This window comes from Branchiostoma floridae, chromosome 8 (assembly GCF_000003815.2).
Source record: "Branchiostoma floridae strain S238N-H82 chromosome 8, Bfl_VNyyK, whole genome shotgun sequence".
Classification (NCBI taxonomy): domain Eukaryota; kingdom Metazoa; phylum Chordata; class Leptocardii; order Amphioxiformes; family Branchiostomatidae; genus Branchiostoma; species Branchiostoma floridae.
This window is the reverse complement of record NC_049986.1, coordinates 16,646,647-16,669,972: the sequence shown is the minus strand read 5'-3', so window position 1 is coordinate 16,669,972 and position 23,326 is coordinate 16,646,647. Positions and strand designations below refer to the sequence as shown.

Genomic DNA, 23,326 nt, shown 5'->3' with positions numbered 1-23,326 from the left:
CTGATGAAGCATAACTTTAAAGACCCAATAAACACGTATTAAAGGGGGTGTGGTACGCAACGTGGTGGGTGTGTACTCCAAACGGATAAACATTTAGAATTCTTGGAACCCACCATGTACGCGTAACGATCTATTGTTCGCCGTAAAGCCGCTTTAACAAAGGCACTACAGGAAGTTCGTGCGTACTTGATAGCAGAGTCATGTCACGTCAGGAAGAAAATCCATCTTCAAAACTACCGCATCTTGGCATGGCAGGCCCGGGGATTCATTAATCTTCCCCCGTGGAATTTCTTGACCATGGATTTTTCCACAACATTACACCTGCCTGGTGCGGGCGCTGTGCGGCGATTTAGGATGGTAAGGCGCAGCGTATGCCGCAGTAAAGGGGTTATTTCCGGTGAAGATCTGGTAAACGCCCTAACTCAGACACGCCATTGTAATGAGTCAATAGGAATTTTGTCAAAAGTATTTTACATCCACCGCCATTGTCAAAGCACTCTATACGATCTTAGATAAGTACACGGGGACTTGTTGTGGGATTTCTACTAACGGGAAATCTGAACATGAATCGGTATTATGTTTGTATTGCCTCATCTGAATTTGCCGCGTGGAGTTTATATAGAGCACATAGAGGAAGAAAACTTTAATTTATCATTTTACAAACATAGGCTGCTGAAAATTGGAGCCAACGGTACTAATCGCATTAATGGTTGACTCAAAAGCCGTGCGGAAATTTGGGGAATAGGAAGTAGCGATTTTGGCTGGAAAGAATGGAAAGAAAGTCTGATAATCCTCAGCTTACCTTCAGCAGTGTCTCTGTAGGCACGAGTTTGCGGCTCGTCCCGTTCCCTCATCACGGAACCTGCAGACGAGCAGGCGAGCCCAGGTGATAACGAGGTGCAGGTGGTCTATTACAATGCCACGGGGAGATGCGGTAATTTCTCCATATTTTTCCCGCTCATTTCTCCCGCTCTCCCTGTCCCTGACATTTGCTCTGCCCTTCTCCCAATTTGTTTCATGTATGGTCTCTCCAACCCGAGTCGATTAATTTAGCCGGTAAGTGGATCTCTATGGATATTTTGTGTCAGAGGCTGATGATTGCTCTCAGGAAGGGTCAGAGGTGCCTGACCCCTACCCCGAACGATCTACCCCTGCTTTAAATCAACACTCTTTGATATTTGGGCAAATTTGAGTTTATCATGACTCACAACGTTAATGGGAGTGGCATATTCAAACTTTACCCACCGCTGGAGGCTATGAAAAGTTTGTTAACCCATGACCAGAGAAGAAACTGCGACAGAATGAGTAATCATGGGAAAGAGCTGGCAGCGTTTACGGTTGTAACTGAGCGATTGTCTCTAATGTGAGTCATTGCGCCTGCTTCTTTGGCAAGTTTGACTTATACATGTGGGGAAGGTATGAAATATTACGCCGTCTTAGTAAAGCAACGTGGGAAATATAGTTTGCCGCTTATAACAATAATTATTTTACCTGGTTTTAACTACAACGGAAACTTAGACAGGTGTACTTCATTGCATCACCGCAGAGCATAAAGTGAAATCACTTAAATATCAAGTAAACCCCAATCCCTACGATCTTATTGCTTTAAAATTTTACATGAAACTCAGAGTCGTCCACGTGAAGCTGTTAAAGAGTTGATAATATTGAGTAATGACCTATTTTTGGATATTTCAATGTTGATATTTTCTATATCAGGCGTTCCAACCAAGAAACCCTCGGCACTTTTGCCGAAATCAAGAGGACCCAATGCCCATCCCACGTGCTAATGTTATGCAGATCGTCGAATTCAAGGAGTAGTACACATGCTATTTTTATGAATCAGAATGATCAAGTCATGGTGTAACGTAGCAGCCTATAGGGGGATGACGCCATCCCTAGGCGCACCCTCTAATTGAGATAAGTAGATAATGAAATTACTCTGTCGACTTCATACATCTTTAAAGCTAACTCTTGGCGGCTCGGCGGGAGGGCTGGCCTTTCACGGCATTCCTGTGGGACACCGCACCGTACTGATGTGGCAGGAAGCAATCTAACCAGGGGAAGGCGACGAAAGGACGCCATTATCTGATAACACAGCGGTAAAAGGACAACCCTGTGATGTTCCGTCGTTTCCTGACGTCTTTGGCGAACCTCGGCGTGTTTACGAAATCCCCGCGCTGCCAAATTGTAGCTGTTTGTCTTGAAATATCTGTTAAGTTAATCCGGTTGAAAACGGAAAGATAATGGCTGTTTGGTTGTTTTGACGTTCTCACAATTTACACAATGACTATGTCAAGATCGCAATAAGTACAACAAACGTTTTTAAAACAAATTGCATACTTGACAAGCCATAGGATATTTTTGAAGTGCCTGATGTGTCAATATTATGATTTAGGAGTTATAAAAATGTCTTAAATCTTCCGAGAAAAGTTTGGTCATCACTTTCAAGGTCTCGACCCATGAAATATCACTTACTTTTATACTGTAATTTCTGGGAATTTAGCAGTGGAAATGTGAACCTTGTTATTTCTCTACGTATATCAACTGAACTCCCATCGGGGTTTTCTGTCACTTAAAATGACTTCAAAGAGACTGGTTTCAAGGGACCACAAATATCACGGCGGATACAAACTCCTGAGGTGAGATTGCATGAACTGTTGTCTACATGCAGAGATAGACGGGCCGACAGTTAAGAGGCCAGAATGTCTTGCTGTCTCAGAGGAGCTGCAAAAGCGATCAATCTTTCCCCAGGAGTTTGGTTCCTGCCGGCTCCGTCTGTTCGGAATGGAAGCGTTTATGGCCAGCGACAGGGCTTTAAATGCCACAGAGGTGCGCAACCACATCTTGTCACGAAGGATGGATTGCCGGTAAGTAGGACGTGCGAGAATTGCTATTTCGTGGGCAAGGCAGTGCTTCGCTTACGATCTATCACATAATTCCCGCACTTCAAGTAGAATTTAGTACGTGAACACGAATTGCTGATTTGCAATACTTGTTATTCCGTCCCTACCGGAGGAAATGTATGAATCATCCGTGGTACTGCACCGGGATAAAATCAGTGCTACCTCTCATTCACAATTTCACGTGCAAAATTAATGATATTTACATTAGACAGACGGGCTACACAAAGGCAAACAAATTAGATAACACCGATATATAATAAAATTGTCATTTTCCGTTAGGAAAATCAATCAATTCATGCTAACAATCTTATACATAACGAATGCAAACTACATGAAATACACTTCCTCAATTAGAATTAAAGCACGCACTTTTATTGTTCAAATAGGATTAATTTACGACTAGGCCTATTTTGGTATGTCGTTATAAGCACATTGAATCCCTTCTTTGTTTACAACAAAATTATCGTATCCTTATTTCATTGATCCAATGAGCTCCCTGAGAATATATTTCAAGATGACCCTACTGAAAATAGATAAGACATGTTAGAAAGGATAACAGTCAAAAACTTTGCATCCATTCTTTTGCTATGTCAAACCTGCATAATGACCTTTCTAGCTCCGTTGTGGTTGTTGCATGGGAAATTGACGCAGGGATACCGCTTAGAGACTTGGGGCGTTTGATCTACTGAAACTCACCTTTATGGCGTCTTTCTGCATTAGGAAACCTGTCGAAAGTAACCGTCACCCTTGGCATAGTTGCAATACCTTGTGGATACGATGGGCAGACATGATCGTGTATACACGGAGGATAACATGAACGAGTCGTTTGAAAGTGGCGCACCAAAAGGATTCGAAACAGGCTAAACCTTTTGAAATCCCACATTTTCGTTACAAAATCGTAGAATTGTAGAGCATAGCACTCGGTGTCTGTGAATGTTCAGGTAGATACAACCCCCAATGTGTTATGAAGAATTGACGTTTTACATTTCCCTGTCGTTACATCAGCTACTTCTATGTACCATATAGTCGTCCCACAGATCCACGAGAATTGCCTGCCAAAAATATAAGCACGCCGAATATATATTGAGCTTGTATTGGCCCCGTTCACCAGCTAGATATTTCTACGCTCCATGGCGTGGTCTGATGGAAATGACAATGGTTTATGTGTGTTTCAGTCACAGTAAAATGATGCGGTACACTGCGTGGCATATTGCCTTGTCCCACTTGCCTGATAAACAGATCTATTGTGGACAACAGTTGGCATCATCACACCATGATGCGCTGCGCTGAGAAGACGAATGTCTGTTAATTTTTCGCTACAGAAGCTGCCGGCATGTCCCCGTTTGCTTGTGGTATTAGAGTAATCTAACTTCAAGGTACGATTAGAGTTAACGTTAGCAACATATCATACAGACAAATTGCTGTAAAAACATACGTATGCCTGACCAACCCTTCGGTAACATAGCTCGACAAATAGTAGGAATAAAATGAATAAAGCTTCATAGGTATACACATCATACATGGTTCATCATAGCTAAGCAAAATCGGTGATAGATAAACTAGAATTGTAAGGGCGCGTTTGATTCAAACGTTGTTCTTAACTCTAGACATACCTTGCAGTACCATAATACGTCCTAGAGTTGACCAGAGACATAGTACTTGGGCCCATCTTCCCATCATAACCCAGCCCCGCGATACTGGAAAGTTCCTTAGCATGCATCAGAATCCCGTACAGTCCTCTCGCGTCGGATTTATCAATTGTAACGAGACCTCAGAGGGCTGCGATGACAAGATCAAACAAAGATGGATATTGCTTAGACGAGCATCAGCAGTGCCTGCGTGACAGGTTCGCCCCTGAACCAAAAAGGCAGTACTGTACTCACTGACGCAGCAACTGTCAACGCTATCGGATTTTATCTGCACAAAATTGCACTTGTGAACATAAAAGATACAATGTCAATATCACCACAGGCAGATTCTGTGTCATCAGAATGTTGTTTGAGGACAAAATAACACCAAATGCTCTACTTGCAAAATGTATTGCCGATTGCAAATTATCAGTCATCACGGTTAGGCCATGTTAGATAGCACAGAAATCACAACGATGATATCTTGCTTACAGAACATGACTTTTAAAGCTGGAGAAAGATCGAGCAAACTCCATGCATTGATTCACTTGATACTCATTATTTTTTCTATCGATTTTTCTGTTGCATTTTAACTGTTCTATCTCCTACAGTATGTATATGTGATTTTTTTGCTGCATGTGCGTGTTCACGTGGAGACATAATACCACAGTACACATACCTTCTGTATAATAGAGAGTGCCAGCATTGCCAACAATTTTAACATTTACTTTTACCTAATAAGCAAGGTACAACTGGAACTATGACTTTATGCATTAATGTCAATAAAACACACAGTTATCATATCCTAATGACATTCACTTTTCAGAAGGTAAGTGGTTATGATAAAACATCTCTCTACACAACAACAAAACTAAAGGTCCTCGCAATAGATTATCGATTTGTTGTTTCTCATTTTGATGCAATAGCTAGCGGGTACTGCAAATAGGTCCTGCATCTTTTACAACATGGCGGCCATCGGGGACGACTGTAATCACTGCCAAATTGGTATGTCAAAGGTCAGAGGAGGCGCCATATTGATCGATCGAGGCGAGTCTTTCAACATTAAAGCCACTAATGCTGGGTAGATCTCCTCGAATTTGTGGTAACAGGTGGTAGATTGACCTATAAAACATTTGTACCTGGTAACAGGAAGACAACCCTATCGTGGTCACCTAGCATGTTGAACTTAAAAGAACTTTCTTAAGAGCATGATCTATTTGTCACACAGAGGCGATTGGACAAGTTGCTGCTGAGATGCCGTTGTGTTTGTGGGTAGGCTGCGTCTACGACTGAGTTAAACCATTTTGCCACAAACTTTGGGCATGCAGCTATGCATGGCACTTAAATGCATGGCATTTCCCTCAACGTATCAATGCCCTTCTACTATTGTAACATTTGTAATACTGTGCTCCTATGCAATGGGACGAAGCAAAGAAAGAATAAACTGCCTTGTAGCTATTAAAACCTTGTGACTGTCAGAGCCCATGTAGGGAAGCCTCCTAATATTCAACACTTAGCTATGCCTGCAAAGCATGGACACGTTACCCTGTCACCTCTGACGAGACGATTACATTTGACCTGCGGCTTTTCATGAACTTGGGAATTGTGAAAGGAGTCCGTTATTCATTGTCAGACGTGAAAGACAAGGTCATTATAACTATAACTACGGTCGGGGGATGACAGATGATCGAATACACTTATTATACCTTTGACCCGTGACTGCCCTCTTATAAGGGGAGATCGAAATGGCACAACAATGTCTGCCCCGTTCCATCAAAGTCTCGAGTAAATCAAAATAACCATATCAACTCTGCTGGGATTTATGGGCAGTTGGCTCTGCAGAGTATAGTCTGTCTGGGGGCGGTTTGTAGACCAACAATTACTGTGTGTTACATTTTTGATAGCTGTAAGAGAAGAAATGCTGCAAGTAGACTGAGCGTTTCCACCGATATCTCTAGGTTCATACCTAGTGCAAAGGTGATTTGTTTCAAATGAAATCATGACTGAAGAAATACAAGCAAACCAGCAATAGATATTTTCTTAGTTCTCCAGTATCTCTTTCACATAAATTTTCTTTCGTCCTCGACCTCTCCAATCAGTTGGCAATCAGCGAGATAATTGCAAGTCCAATTATCACTGGCTCTCCAATATCAAGAACAGCATCTTTGCTGGTTAGACCATCCCCAAGCTTTCAACATTGATGCTATGTAATACGAAATATAAATTACCAGCATTCTCTACAACTTCAGTATGTATCATACAGGGCTATGGACATAAAGAATACATCTTATCCAGTTGATATAAGACCCCTCGCTGTACACCTTCCCTTGTTGACCATTACAACAGTACGTACTTCCGAGTGCCTATACATCAGCCTAGTATAAGTGTTCTCGTGCCCTATACTGCAAAGCTAGTTTTGATCAATCTCTGACATACTTTGCCTTCCTAATCTCTGATCTTTAAAAAGTTGTCCAGCATGAACCGACAAGGGATGCCTAATGGCTACATCTTTGCCATCACAGATGCTTCGGACCGCATCAAGGAAAATCCCCACTATATATGAGTCCAATATTGACTACATATCAGTTCACTACTCTGGCAATCAGTTCTGTAAAATCTTACTGGTGTGGACATTCGCCTTGCCATTTACGTTGTAGTCAATTTATCACGTTCATAATGGCTAGCTCCACGGACTGCATTACTGAGGTATATTGCAACAGTAATTTTTCGACAGCGCTGGAAGTAATGGTTTTTGTAACATATTATAGTTATGACCTATAAAGTCTCGGGTTAGAGGCACTACCGTTTATCATGAGTGAATGTGGAGGTTCGTAGGTCGCCTGGCCTATTTTTCAAATGAAACAATAATTCTATTATCGTTTTGAAGATATTTTTATCAATTACTATTTGTTATCAATACTTTTTTATACTTTTATTACCATGTTGTGTGTGGAGAAATGTGGAATAAGTATGTATTTGAAAGCTACTTCTTTTATTCCAAACACAAGTAGATTTCTTTCTCAATAGGTTATTCCTAAATGAAGATTATCAGTGCCTCAACAGTAACTCAGAACTTACAAACACATTTTTAAACACTGTAATATATGTCAATCATCTGCAGCTAATTGTTACAACGTCATAGACAGCGTTTTGACTAGTGCAGCACATATTTGAACCATAACGTCATAGTTTGTCTTCCTTAAGGTTCTTAACACATCATTGGTTAGTGATTACTTTTTGGCAGACTTTCAATCTTAACGTTATCCACATTCTCCACACGTAATAAACTATCTAATAATTATTTTTACTCCGCGTACCGAAGGTACGCTCGGGAGTAAAAATATTGTTTTCATACGGTTTCTTCTTTCTTTCTTTCTCCTGTCGCGATCGTTAAAGTGATTCCTCTCCGTCGTTCCTGCACCGAATGACCTGAAATTTGGCACAAAGGTAGAGTGGGCCAATACCCCCAGACGTTTTTCTCATTTTTTTTATGGATACCTTTAAAATGATTTTATGGATGTTTTTAGGTCCATTTCTGACCATGACTGTATATTCTTGCCTCCCGTGCCCAGGTACTCAGTCCAAATGACCTGAAATTTTGCATGATACTGCGTGAGATAGTTATTAAAAGTACCACGTTATCATTTTTGGGCAAAAATCACTTCATAATGATTTATAAGCCGGTTTGGCGGGGTATCTACGTGTATTTTCACTCGTTTCACGCGATTCGCGCGTGTGACCATATATGGTCACGTTCTCGCGAGTGACGTAATGTGGTGCAGCTGTGAGTTGTGCCTAAATGTAATTACCGCGTCACCAATACGCGCGGCACTTAGCAGAAGCGATGACCTGATTTGGTACAGCCACTGCGAGGAAGTGTACTTTCAAATTAGCAGCTTAATACCATACCAGGAGAACATGTCGTCGGGGAAGAAATTTGTTAAAAGTAAGTAAAAAATCGTACTGTTTAACTTACAATTGGCTACAATGCACAAACACAGTAACAAATTTGGGTAGCTTGTCGTCGTTATTGTGTAATTTTTGTACGTTTAATTAACGCAAGTTTAGAATGTCGGGTTTAGCGATACAGCAGGGCGTACAGAATGGCGCGGTGGTACATGAAACTACACAAAGGAAATACTAATTATTGTATTGTATTCTATTTTCTACTGGATGAATATGATACACCACTAGTTGTGCAGACACATGGGATTGTGCCTTGATAGAAGGTGTCAATTTGACAGTGCTAAATTTATTATTGGCCGGGTGCTGAAACTTTGGCCTGTAAGAGGGTACAATAGTCAACTGGCTACAAGTGGCACCAACAGACACCAAGAAGAGGATAGCAAAGTCAAATGCAAGAAGTGTTCCCACATACATTATGAAATTATGACAGAAATACCATCGTTCCTGCACCGAATGACCTGAAATTTGGCACAAAGGTAGAGTGGGCCGATACCCAGACCCGTTTTTTCTGTTTTTTGATAGATACTTTAAAATGATTTTATGGATGTCTTTAGGTGGTGTTCTGACCGAACTGTATAATTGTGCCTCCCGTGCCCAGGTATTAAGCCCAAGGGACCCGAAATTTGGTATGATAGTGCATGATATTTACTAAAAAGACCCCGTTATCATTTGTGGCACAAAATCACCTAAAAATGATTTATAAGCCGATTTGGCGGGGTTTTTTTCGTCTCCGTTTTCGTCTTCGCCGCCTCTGAGCGTGTCACCATATATAGTAAATGACGTAATCACCTTGACATGTGCAGGGCCAGGTGGCGGCTGGCGGCGGCCGTGCACGTCGTCGCTAAATGGATTACTGTAGTTAATAACACGGCGCGCGACATTCAGCATAATATCGGCAACTCGGCTACAGCCAATGAGGAAGGGTCTTTCGAATTAGCAGGTTATAATGCTGTGCCACGGGTGCTGACCGCGCGCCGAAGAATATTGTTCCGTCAAAAGTAAGTAAAAAAAACTGTACTGTTATCTTACAATTGACAAGAATACACAAAAGCTGTAACAAATTCGGGAAGCTTGTCGCCGTTTGCGGACCGGTAGTTTTTTTTATTTTTACGCGAGTTTAGGGTGTTGGGTTTAGTGATAGATATGGCCAAGGAGGTTAAAGAAAGATTCTTTAACCTCCTTGATATGGCGCAAATTTAGATGGGAGGGGGGCTTACGAGCGCACGCATGCATGTGCAGCTATTTAATCACGATATGGAATATTTTGTGCAGTGATTGAGACAGTATTGTATACTGTGAAAAGTGTAGAGTAGTTCTCTTCCATAGTATATAGTAGAGATTTTCGGGTGTCACCTCCCCGAAGATGAACTGAACTGAACTTGGGAATTGTCCATGCATGTTGGTTGTATACGTAATCAGGTGTGACTTTTTTCTAGTGAACAAACAAAAAGGATACTCTGGGTGGCACATGAAATTACACAAAGGAAACAATAATGTATTCTATTCTATTTTGTAGCAGATGAAGAGGAGACACCAAGAACGTTGTGCAGACACGTGGGTTTATGTCTTGATGGAAGTTGTCAGTTTGACAGTGCCATTATTTACCTGATGCTGGAACTCTAATGTTACTAAGAAGACTGCCCTAATGCGGCGGCTTTCAGAGGGCACAATAGTCAACTGGCTACAGTAATGAAATTGTGACAGAAACACCAGCTTTGAATACGATTAGTCTATTTGGGACAATACTGTAACTGTGATTATACAATATCAACCATGATGTCAAACATTGCATTTCATGACAGACATGAATACATTTTTATGACTTTTCAGACACCACGACATGGTATATGCTGTGTAATTTGATAATGCACTGTACTATAAACTGTTACTCAGCACAATCAAACAATCATATACTAATTAGTTTATGTGCAAAATAAATGAGACCGTAAGTTATTACAGACACATGATTACTACATTTAAACAAAAGAATACAAAACATTAAGATATACAAAACAGACTTGGTGCAAATATACAGTGACTAATTAGCTTTGTTCATCAATACGTATAATGTATAAGCTAATTATAAGTATAAAAACAGAATGCGATCCTTCTTGTCTGAATACAATGAACGACTTTATATGTATTTGTACTGATAATGGCATTGCAGTGCAGCCATGCTATCCAATTGGATTTTACAAACATACACTTCACTGAAAACGGCTGAGTAGGACAGTGCTGAAAAGCATATTTTGGTAAAGAAGTTTGTTTAGTGAGGTCTGTTTGTATGAAGATTGATAATACTTGTGACAATCTTGAATATGTACAGTGACTGCCCTTGTCTTGTGTACATAAGCAGGGAAACGACGCTATTGTCTACTGTGGGCATGTAATAACAAAGTTTAGGGTCTCATAACGTGTTCATTCTGTAGAGAAAATACGACCGATCCGTTTTTGAAATAAAATTTTCTTTCTTTAAGAACAACGGTGTCTTCTTTGTTAATGTGTGAATCACTAGCATGCTGTCTGCGTGTTGTAATCAAGAAATAAAGTGTGATTACTGAACCGTAATTCCGAGTCATTCTCAAATGGGATCTTTTTTTTCAAATTCAATTTTGGAACAGTCCATTTTTGCAAGGAGGTGCGGAGTAAAAATAGCTGAATTTGCTCCTAAGCAAATACCGGCCTTTCTAGTTGTTTGTAATTTGCGGCAAATACACATCAAATGTTTCGAAGTGGGAAATACTCCTTGATTTCAAATTGGACCTGCCAATTCTTCCTCAAGATTTACATCCAATCTTTCCACCTTAATGGTATCGATTGCGCAGAGTGCTCATAAAGCATTGCTGCGTTGCTTCATCAAGTTTGCCCACTAGAGGCTTGCTAAAATGCATACGCTCGACAAGCACAATCGGTACATCAGAGCGGCATAGTGACGAACAACTGGAATTATCAGACTACGGTCTGAAAGCGAGCGCTCCGAGAGGGCCTTTTGTCAGCACTTTTCCATTGTCATGTGAGAGCATTTTGCCTTTGAGGTGAATTTACAATAAAGCAGGATGTCTGCAATTGAACAGCCGAAGCTCTTTCAAGGTCAGCCCGTGATAACGCTGAACCCAAGGGAATCCCTGCTTGGCGTCTTAACGTCCGAAAAGCTCCCTGCTTCTCTGCATTTCGACGCTTCTTCAAACCACCTCCCCACACGAAGAGCCGTCGGCTTTCGTTTCCTTAACATAACCCAAACCTTTAGATAAACTCCGGACCTGAGTTTGACGACGACATTTACGCTGAGGTGAACAATAGCAACGACAGTTGATCGAACGAGTTCATTACCAAACCTGACCTACATCGAACTTGCGCGTGACCCCTGTTCATGATCACACCGCCATCAAAATTAGTTGCGGTGGCTGAGTCCTTTGTAATTCTGAACATACCCTCACCAAGCTCAGCTATAATTCTAGTTCCAGTAAAGTTCATCCTTGCTGTTATGCCCTAAGCCCGTCATAAAGTGCCCAGAGGTCATGAGCGCACCTGTGTCGGGATATGTCACAGAGAGCCTTACGATTGTGTCGCTGTTATCAGTTTTGCGGTAGAATGGGGTTTGTCATGACGTTATCACATGCCATTTCCAATTTGTGTCCGAGCACTGAAAGTAACCAGAGGTGGGTTTAATTTTCTCATCAATATTGTTCCACAGATCAAAGTTGGCGAACTGGGTAGCATGTTGTGTGCTTATGTCCGTCCTTATAAAGGTATGAAGGAAAGGGTAAATCAGGTTACTTGAATAGCTATCATGTAAAATTTATATTTTTGTCTTAAAGGTGCGCGTAGCTTGATTTATAACAGGCTTTTCTTGCATTACTATGTAATAAATTTACTCCTTGTTCAAATTTGAAAGTGTTCAACTGAATCTGACTATATCATATAGTTAGCGACGTCGCGATGGCTGCAAGGCTTTTTATATTGATCTCTGACGAGCATCAGGGATCACTTACTCCATGTTATATCAGGCGTTCTATCAGGGACAGCCACTGCTTCATTGGTTGCGATTCAGGTCAACCAGTAAAGTCTTGGGTCACCTTGGATGTAGGAGAGGCAACAGAAGCAAACCTCGTGCACGCCCTTGAAAAAGTTGTAGATGGCACCGATAGATAAAACACATCGTGAGTCTTATGTTATATGCAGCCACCATTTACTACGTATACAGATTCACAGTTTCACAGGAAAAAATGTAGTCTTTTCATTTAGCATAGACAGACAATTCTGCTCTACTTAGGACAGTGTGTAATATTGATGAAGGCTACAGCAACAATATGGAGGAAAGCTTAGGGTGCTTTCACCAACATTTCCCCGGCATAGCAACTACGTTTGAGATGTCAAAGAGGTAGTTGTAGGCCAAGATAGATTCCAACAGTACTTGAAAACATATATATATATCTATCAGTAGCCAGACAGCCACTTGAGCAATGACGCAAAACGACCGTGAACGAGAAATTGTCGAAACCACACATTGCAACGTTTCTTTCGCACGGTCTTCGCCCCGTATGCTAAGTGTAGGAACGATATATCGAGATATCGTATCACATTTCTTTAGCCTTTAGACACGATTTGACTAGACACGTTTGCAGTAGGAAATGACTTTCCTCCAGATTATACCGAAATATTACTCTCAAGTAGTATGCTACAGAAGAGGACGATTTGTTCTTGGCATAGATACATATATTTCATGTAATAGCTTTCTGGTGGTACGTGAAGCATGTATGTGCTGGGACACGTGCCAATATCGCAAGCGGCATTGAATGACCATGGAAAATGTGCGCCGTTACTCCCGTGATAAACGATTGTTCCCAGAACAAAAGCCGTCGTTAGGAGTGCATTATTCAATTATATCACTGCGGGTGTCATGTCAAGGGCTCGCTTAACTCGTGGGATTACACGGGGACATTTTGTCGATGTCAGAATCCAAAAGCAAATACTTCTAGAAGTGAGCATAGAAATCACAATTCTGGAATCAATTGTTTACAGAGAAGGTGGGTAGGGTCTACTGTACAGTTAAAGCTTTCCGTCACAATTTGGATGTGCGATACGCATGCACGATTAGTTAAAGAGGAAATGTGAAGGTATATTATGCCATTACATGTAAGCTCTAAAATTTGTTTACACATGCTTTAAGAAGAGTGAAGATAGTATGTAGATTTTGATGCAGGAGGGGCGTAACCTCTCCATACTTTTACTTAATTAACTCAATGCATTTAGCAAATAAAATTACAATAGTTGTCGGTATGATAACATATTTGCGACAGAAGTACGACTTGATCACATGAAGAACAAGAAATAGTTTGTCTTCCTTATGGTTGTATATGTAATGTTTGGAACTGGTGCCGAACATGACAATAAAACGCTGTGATGAGCAGTAACGTAATTCCGGATGTCTTGACCAGAACGGACATGAGTATGTTAATGTGTCTAAATTGTACCTTAGGGATACCAACACGCTATTTCAGTTTCGAATTATTGCGTTTCGGTTTTATATTTTTGCACGAAATCGATTATCATTGTGAGATACGGACAGCAGATGTCAATTGATGACCCAAAGGTCAAATTTGTTCACATATGGGATTACCCATACATAATTGAAAGTAAGTCCTGTGTCGTAAATACAATGTCCTCATACGACAAGGTTGAAGTGCAGACGCATGGAGCATCATCGCACCCGTAAGATGATACTCGCTCCGTTTGTAATGTAAAGATTTCCAGTTAAGTTTGACATTTTCGCGATAGATTAGTTTTGTCGGGTATCTGTTTTATCGTCTGCAATGTATTCATATGGGAATTGTTAAAAAGAATTCCACACGAGACAGCATAAAATCAATGATAGAATCACCAACATAGCCATGCATATCAACATGCGTTGTACTGATATCGATGTGGTAGAAAATTTCAAGTGTACCTTCACTTTTGCTTTGTCATATCTAAACATATGAGACATATAAGTTGAGAATCTACATAGATAGTAAGAAAACCTATGCTTCTTTGTTCTTCTTATTCCTATGTCAATATTGTAATGCCTAGCAAGAAATACTTGCGGTATTATGAATTTAGCGTTAGCTGTCAACAGTGCTGGAAGGAGTGTTGAATAATTGTATTTCAGTTGTACAATGGTGGTTTCCAACAACAGTTACCGTAAAGCTTACTATGAGCTAATTAGTTATTGCCCCTGCTGCACGCTACTAATGGTTACGTCTCTACAAAGTCAACTCAGGTGAATTCTAAGACGCCTACGGCTAACGGGCATGATCCAATTCTGCCTGGTGGCAATGACCTTTTTATACGTTGAACCGATTTTCTCCATATATATTACGACTGTTGGTACAGTATGACTGCCGAATGTATTTTTGTGCCTGTGCACTGTGTCAGGTCATAGCAAAATCTAGGATGGCTACATAGAGCGTGGTATAAGCTCTGCAAAAAATATTGCAAAACCTTATCGCATCGAAGATGACGGAACTGGTTAGAGCACGTTTCGTCTCAGAGCTGTACCATACCCCACACTCGTGGGAATACTATATTAGATTGGGGCCAAGGCACGAAGTTGGTGGCACGCCTTGGTGATAATTTCGCAGTACCTGCATTACTACACTGTATGTAAATATGCCTAACACGTTAAGTACAAGGCACCGTCCGTACCCACTGCACCAGGGCCCCTTTAACGGCAGGAGATTGAAGAAAACCGCAATTAGGTCGGACAGCTTCGTCGATGCTGCAGGGGTGTGAAAGTAGAAATCCGCAATAAAGAGAGAACGCCGGGTCACTGCGGCCAATGACACCGTCCCTACCACATTACCGTATCTCAGTACTTATCAGGAATCCTATACACAGGGGAGCACTCTATACAGCGTATCTGAGGGAACAATGGTATCTTAGAAACTCACCGTAGAAGCCCTTTTTCACACAAAAGTCTTCATGGAGGGCGTCATATCCTCAATCACGCAACCGCGCCGCACACAACCCAACCGTTAATGCGAGCACGCAGAAGTAGAAAAGCCACCGCGAACGATTGCACGGATTTCGTAAAGCTATATCGCCGAGAGTCCTGTGTAATTGCGCGGGATTCACTTGATACATGTGCCCCACACTGGCCCTTGATCACTCGGAAATTGGAGGCAATTGCGCGGGGAAACGGATTATGTTTTCACAGGAGTAGGAAATCCGGCCGCCCGCCCACTCCGAAATGGTTTACGAATGGTCTGACCAAAACAGCCCCGCCGTAATATAACCTTTTCCCCTCCCCAGTTGCCTAACATTTCAATAAGAACGACCGTATACTTACGGGACGGCGCAGCACGCTTCCAACGGCGAGTCTGGGTTTCCATTTCACTCCAACACCGGGAGACAACCGGAAGAGACGCCGCTGCAACGCAGCCGGAATTCCCAATCATTCCCACAGATAATTTATTCAAATTTGGCCCATCTTCCTGTCGACACTGGCAGTTATACAATTAGATTTACAGCGGAAAATTGGGATAGGGGAACGGATCGATAAGGGAAGAATACGACCCACAGGGTTCCGGTGAGGTAACCAATTGAATAGGAGGAAACCTCCAATTTACGTCGCTGTCAGCGTCAACAGAGAGAAGAAGAATAGCTGGGACCGGTGCTGACAGCTTTCGTTTGCCTCACAGATGTCAAAGTTTTAAGTCGATTCTGCACGAACCCATTTTTCCACGTCAGTGTGAATAATTAATGAGCAGAATGGTGCGCGGGGTTATCGATCCGAATCCCGGATAGCGCCTGCCTAACGTCAATCATTGCCTGCCCCTCTCATGAACAGCTTCGGCGTAATGCTGACATGGCCTTTAGCTTTAAGATTTAAAAGTATACTCTGAAGTAGACCACAGACTAAGTAGACCACAGACTCGAACCACAAGCTTCAAAAAACCATAGAACGCGTTCCCGGATGCATTTTACGATGCTTCAGAAATGATAATTCTATGTTAGAGTTAAAGATAATGTCTCTGAGATGTCTCTGTCAAGACGCTCTTATCAGGACACGTGAGACGAACCTTAGAGAAGGTCAAGGAAGTTTTACACGGCGAATTTGCATGAAAGACAGATATGGTTTTCCTTCCTCTCCTTCCGTGAGGGTAGCCCAGAGGGAAAGTCATTATCTCGCGTGATTGCATCTGAGCGAGAAAAAAGCCCGGTCGGAACGGAGAGAGGCGTCAGACGACGCTATCGTCTGTCGTGGCGGGACGACCAATCAGTCGTGACCCCCCCCCCCCCCCCCTTACTCAAGACAGGATAACGGCGTTTCTCGTGCCATCACAGGAAGTAGTTATCGCCATTCATCTAGTGCGATAGTCAAGCTGCAAGATTGACGAGATCATTAGATCGAAGCTGCGCCTCTAGAAGCAGCACTAGGTATACCTTACGGCGAGCTGTACTTATTCTACATCATACTGACGTCGGATAAATGGCACAAGTATCATAGGCTTTATGCTATGTCATGGTCTTGTCATGAAGCTCGATGCAACTGGAACTCGGTTCGTTTCAGCAGGTGTAACTATGGTATACTATCTTTTGGTCACATAGAAAATGTATCGGAACTCAAGAGAATTTATAATACTGGAGAGTTTTCTTATCGTGGAGCACGACGAAAGTCACAATTCTTGTTTTTGGGCACGGTTATAAAAGCTGTATCAGAAGGACAGACAGTTTGAAAAGACAAATAGCGCATCCACGCGCGGCGAGAAGAACATCCACCGCATGTCCTGGAGAGGGGACCGACTGAGATATGGGCCGCCGCCATCATTTACCTCATCCGGCACACCACCCACGGCTTCTCCATCACCCTGTGCGTCTGTTTCCTTACAATCACCTATAATGTGTTCCATCGTAATTTGAAGAAACGGAAGGACGGATGCGTGTAGCCCTATTTCAAAATAGGCAATTGCCGTAATTGTAACGTTTAAGGATAATGTTAGATTACAAAGTTGGCAAGGCTTAGTGTCGGAGAATGGAGCAGGAATGGACTAGATCCTTATCAACGCAGCACGTCTATGGCGGGGACACATTCATCACCGCAATGCGGCACGGTTGTCGTGTACACCATCCGCTCCAAACCATGGCAGCGACATGTATTTGCATTCAGCTAATAATCACACGTCGTCGAACGTATGCACGAGAGCAGCCAATCATTTTAACGGTCCATCGGCCACGTTAAGGCCCCTTACCTTCCACATAAACATTTGCATACTAAATAATGAATGCACCGTCTGGTTGTGGTGTTGATCAGGGCACAATCAATAGTTAGCGAACTTTCTCGTCTCACATGTGCTCCTGGAACTTTTCAACCCGCACGAAGAGAGCAATATTTATAGCAATACTTCTTTACCCCGAGGCGGTGACCCAGGGCAATGATAACTTGACAGTGAATTTGACAGAAAGGAATTAGTATCATACCTTCAACGAGAAGTTGCTCCCTCGGGCTGCACTGATGGCATAGAGGAGCACCCAGGAATATTGCTCGCACAAGTGATCTTTAAGATAAAATGCAGCATATATAGGATCCTGACCCTATCTGCTTCTGGAAGCACCTTCCGCGGTGATTGAGGCTTGTTGTAGAGTACCCAGGGGTGGCAAAGTTCGGTAAGGATGCGGATGACGCCCGAAATATGCTTAAAGGTTCACAGTTGACTTTCTCATATCTGATAGATTAGACCCAGGCCAACAACTTGGTTCAAACATCCGCCATAATGGCTACGCCCACATGCGGTCCTCGTTGTAATTGTTGTTTGAAACATTTTTTTTTAAATTTTTATGTAATAAACGTAAAAAAATAATAAAGTCAGGTTTTAATATCGGTAAATCTTCCCCGTTACTTCACAGCTTTGTGATGTTGTGCCAAAATAAAGGCTTCGCCTTAGGGTCTTAAGGCAATAATACTGTGATTTCGATTGCTTCAGGTTTCTTCAGAAATCAATTGGACAATACCCGCATGTAACGATCTGACTTAGTTGCCGAGAGGTTCAGATTAGAGGGGTATCCTCTTTGCCCTTGCTGGGTAATCCCATTTTACCTGTACCTTAGCATATGTCTTAGCGTACACTGCACATCCCATAGCAACCATCCTGACTTATTCTTCCAAGCTTTTTGGTTCTCTGCAAAATTTGTCATTTTGTCACTGGGATATAGGACACGCGCGCATACCAACTTTTGTCATACAAATTATTTAATTTCCATTTGTTATCAGTATTGTTTACATCTTTCTCCAGTTTATGTTTTTGCATATATATATATATATATATATATATATATATATGTGTGTGTGTGTGTGTGTATTGTTGACTCTAATATAAGTAGATAACTTGAGTGCGCCACCACTACTGTCATGTCTGTCAAAGTGAATTTTAAAAAAAAATGTCTTCCAATATACTAGTACCTTCTCATCCTAGTATTATATCGCCAAGTTTTTTTTCTTATTCCCAAGTTACGTAATGAACAACAGTTTGTAGACCTCATATATCCATGAAATATTCTAATTGTGCAAATGACTTCCAAATTAACATAATCTATGCTTGGTTCCGTGCACCTTTGAACAACTTACACTCATTCATAATGTTGATGATTGTCAAACCAATTACCACTTAGAAGAATTGTGTCACTTTTGCATGTATTATGCAAATTAAGGACTTATATGAATAATTGGTATTTGACGGGAAAAAACTACAAAAATAGCTTCTCCTTATTGAATATGCAAACTGAGGCCAAATTTGTATTTCTATTTTATTCAAATTACAATATTTACATAATCTTTGTTTATACTTCTCAAAGGCAAGCCAAATGCACATCCTTCCGAATGTAAATCAGTTACATTGTTTGATTTTGATGTACATTCAATCCGGTCTTGTCAACTTACCACTTAAAAGTTTAACCAAAACTACAGATTCTACTATCGCAAATCCACTGTTGTATCTACTAGGTTGTTCAGTACCGTAACGTGAGCATATAGCGAAAGCTGACACCTATGATATGTCTTTGGGCTGACACGACTGTCATAAATATAGCCTTTGTTGGCACGAATAGGGCATGAATAACGCACTGTGCATGACAGGTCAGTAAAACAACATCGAGTTCCACCGTGTAATTAATCTCCACGCAGATATTTTTAGACTGCCTGTGAACTGTGACGCCGAAACACGAGATATTAATGCCCCTTCGGCATGAAACGTTAAAGTCTGTGCCCTGACATTACTTCAATATCGTCACAGTCTTGTCGTGCACCTGAGGCAATGCCAAGAATGACCCAGATTCCGGGCCTAATCAACCAAGCATATCATTGCACTTGTCAGGTGTGCTGTAGATTTGGGGGTGCAATTCATATTATGATATTGCCACACCTGGCAACAGAATGAAATACGCTAACAATATGTAACGCTGCTGGATACCCTTTGTAGATTACATTGATTACAGATCTAGTGGGCATATTCTCTCTTTAGACATGGTAATACAAAAGAAAGATACATCTCTGCATGTAAATTATTTTACTTTTAATCAATGTGCGCGCATTTGGATTTCGTCATCAGTAACATTTACTTTCTGTGGCCTTAAGAAGGAAAGTAGGCGACTAGTTTATGTTCCATGCCTACATGAACGTTCATGATAAATACACATTGTGGCTATATGATTCTAAATGATTACTTGCCTTGAATACTATGTTCCAAGGTGAGTTGAAAGCTAGCTGGGATTACGGAACCTATAAAGAAGTCTTTATCAAGAACTAGATATTTCACATTCTTTTATTTTTGCATGTTCGGCGCCTCGAGACATATAAAAGTGTTGTTCCGAGATGTATTTGATAATTTTTCCGTCTTATCTCGGCTTGCGTATATTGTGCACATAACTTTAACGATTGCCTCGAGGCCTACTGCTGGCTACTATATAACAGTAGGACGTATCTAGCACGCCTTACATCGTTTATCGTAACTTAGGCTTACCAGACTTTATAACTTGACAGTAGCACACATCAGTGGAAGAATACGTTCTGAACCAATCCCAAACTGGTAGGCAGCTCTTAAAGTACCGTTTGGAGTTAGGATAGCTCGGATGAAAATGGCCAATTGTAAAATACAAGTTCATTGCATTGACTCATGATCAATGACGAAGACCTTCATGGATCTTATCACAGAAATAATGATTCTACTATCCCTGCCAGCGATGGTACGCTTTTTATTAGTGATGCATTCACGAAAGTAAGCATAATTGTACCCCAGAAAAATATGTGTACACTAACATTCATATACCGAATGGGAGAATTGCTTGGCAGGTAACCAACGTTTTCCCTCAGCTTTATGAGTTTTCTTAAAGCACTAGAGAGACGACTTAAGTTTGCGTTATCACCAAGACTGAAATAGCTCGTTGCTTATGGATGTAGAAAGCAATTGAGCTTAAGGACGGGCTCAACTCTAGAGGAACATCAAATATGTCCAGGTATTTTTTCATCTTCATTTTCCACTTGCTTTCAATCAAAAATTCACTTTAATCTCTGGCATCCATTAAAACCAATACTTAATATTCGAATATTGTCTCATTTGTCACTATTCCCATCATGCACAAGACAATTAGCTCTGAACTGGGGGAACTGTTTAGTTCCTAGATTAGATATTTAATTCCCTTTTTAATTTGTGATTATATTTCACAAAGTGAATTTATTTTGTTTTCATGAAAATGTTAGATTTAAAAAAAAAACGCTTTTGGAGTTGAGCACGACTTTGATGTAGACACCCTTATCTTTGACATGACTCCGCCAATGATGACATTTAATAGTCATTCATATCTGTGACAAAAGTTTAACAACTATAGTTGGTAGCTTGGAGAGCTTTTGAGGCTCACTCTATCTCTTTATCAACCCGTTAGATCTCGTCTTCATATCTATATAAAGGTGCATGCATGTCACTAGTCAATAATTGCAAGACGTTGCTGATGAAGGTACCATGACAGTCAAGCACACACTGTATGCCCTTCTGGCCATTCGTAGCTTACAGACATTCATGTAACTTCCTGGCTCGCTCCATTGAAGAAACCTGACGGTACATTTGGAATACTTCCCTATATGGGAATTGACAGTTGCTAATGCTTCAATGACCTCTCGATGTAGAAAGTCATAAACCTCACCAACAGGACCATGCTCTAGAATGGGGCTGTCAGTGGTCTACCTTTCTTCGTACATAATGTAGTAGAAAAAAATCATTGATTTAAAAAAATAACCGGGGTGCTTGAAGTACAACATTTTACTAGTATCTTGTAGTCTTTGTGCTCCTTCCAATATCGAAAACGACTTCCAGATATCTACGTTCAAAGTCATTATTTCCATAATAATCTGTCTTAGATATTATAGATAGAGATATAAGAGCTAGGGGAAGTGCCAACAATACGAACAATATTCAAGTCTCAAAACTTCTATACCAGTGGTTGGCAACTGAGCGGTAAAACAAGAAATGATGTACCAGTTATACCGTTTCTATATGTACAGGCAGTGTGGAAAAATGGGAGTAAACAACAATTCTATACTACACTTACAGTTCAAAGCATTTTCTTCCCATAGAGTGCTAATGCTACTAAAGCTAACACTTATGTGTTAAGCATCTACAGATGTTTACTCTGTGAAACACGCCTTCTGTGCGATGCTTCAATCACTGATAATGTTCAGTATCAATAGGACATTCAAGTCACGTCGTCCAGTCTTAGCTCACAAATTATCTTCCAAACATGTTGTCACGTTTCTCAGCTTAAAAAGGTAAACTGTCTCAAGATGGAAACCCTGATGAACCCGTCTGAGAATAAAAGTCCTTGTTAGCCACATTGGGTTAGAGCAGTTCAACCAGCGTTTCTAAGCTAGGTTACAATGATCAATCGCATGAAAGCTTCAAATGCCAATGCCTTATTGTAACTAATGGTGTAGCGGACTTATCCTGTGACACGTTAGAATGCGAAGGACACGGTAATGTACAACCTATAGTCAAAATGTTAGAATTTCAACAGTCATTAGTACCTCTCTAACTGAAGGCTAACCACAAATCTCACCTTTCAATGTTGTTACAGCACTGTAATTTTCAGCAATGACTTTGTGAGGTTTTCTTAGCACTGAAAACTTTCTACCCGCAATGCTCACAATGTAGTTCTTATAGTTTATAGATCTTGGATCAGGGATAACTATAACATAAAAAATATAATGGTTGCACAAAATAAAAAGAGGCGCTGAAGAGACCAAGAAAGTAGAACGACTAGGTGTGGTATCCGCAACGCTTAAGGCAAAAAGACAAACAGGTGAAGAATTCCTCCTTTAAGGTGCCAGGACGCAGAACCTTGAAGTAAATCAGTTTTCCTGCGACTTACGCACAAGGCACCAGCCGACCTCTTCACCGCAATTATCAGAATAGGGGGCATGGGTGACATAACAGAAATGAATAAAGGTGGAGAGAGAAGATTGATGATTGGTTCCATAGGATCCATCACAGGTCTGCTCGACGTATAGCGACGCCTGTTTCAATTATTTCTGGCGGCATCAATATTTCATTATTGCTCTCCATAATCGAATTTTCCGACAAATTACCGTAAAATTTCGGTCTACCTGATTCTTTTCGGCCATTTTACGAGGCACTTTGGCCTATAATCGTGCTTATCATAGTCACTTTGGGATATAACACGCTCTAATCTTCTGCAACAAAAAGTTATAACAACTCGAAAATACCGCTTACTTTATACAATTACTTCTTAGCGTCATATGCAAAAAGTATACCTTGGTATGTGAGATAACCCACGTCCTATATCTAT

The 23,326-nt window shown here is 41.1% G+C and overlaps 1 protein-coding gene across 4 annotated transcripts in view; it reads right to left on the bottom strand.

Annotated features, from left to right (window-relative positions):
* The window catches only part of LOC118421265 (netrin-G2-like), a 67,520-nt gene that overhangs the window by 26,897 nt on the left and 17,297 nt on the right, over nt 1-23,326 (bottom strand). The window contains exon 1 of one of the 4 annotated variants that reach the window (XM_035828485.1): nt 15,825-16,162. The exons of 2 other annotated variants lie outside the window; for them this stretch is intronic. The gene's annotated coding sequence lies outside the window, so the exon portion shown is untranslated. Of the gene's footprint in view, nt 1-15,824; nt 16,163-23,326 lie in introns of those variants that run through there. One more of the 4 variants, XM_035828480.1, reaches the window with a different exon arrangement.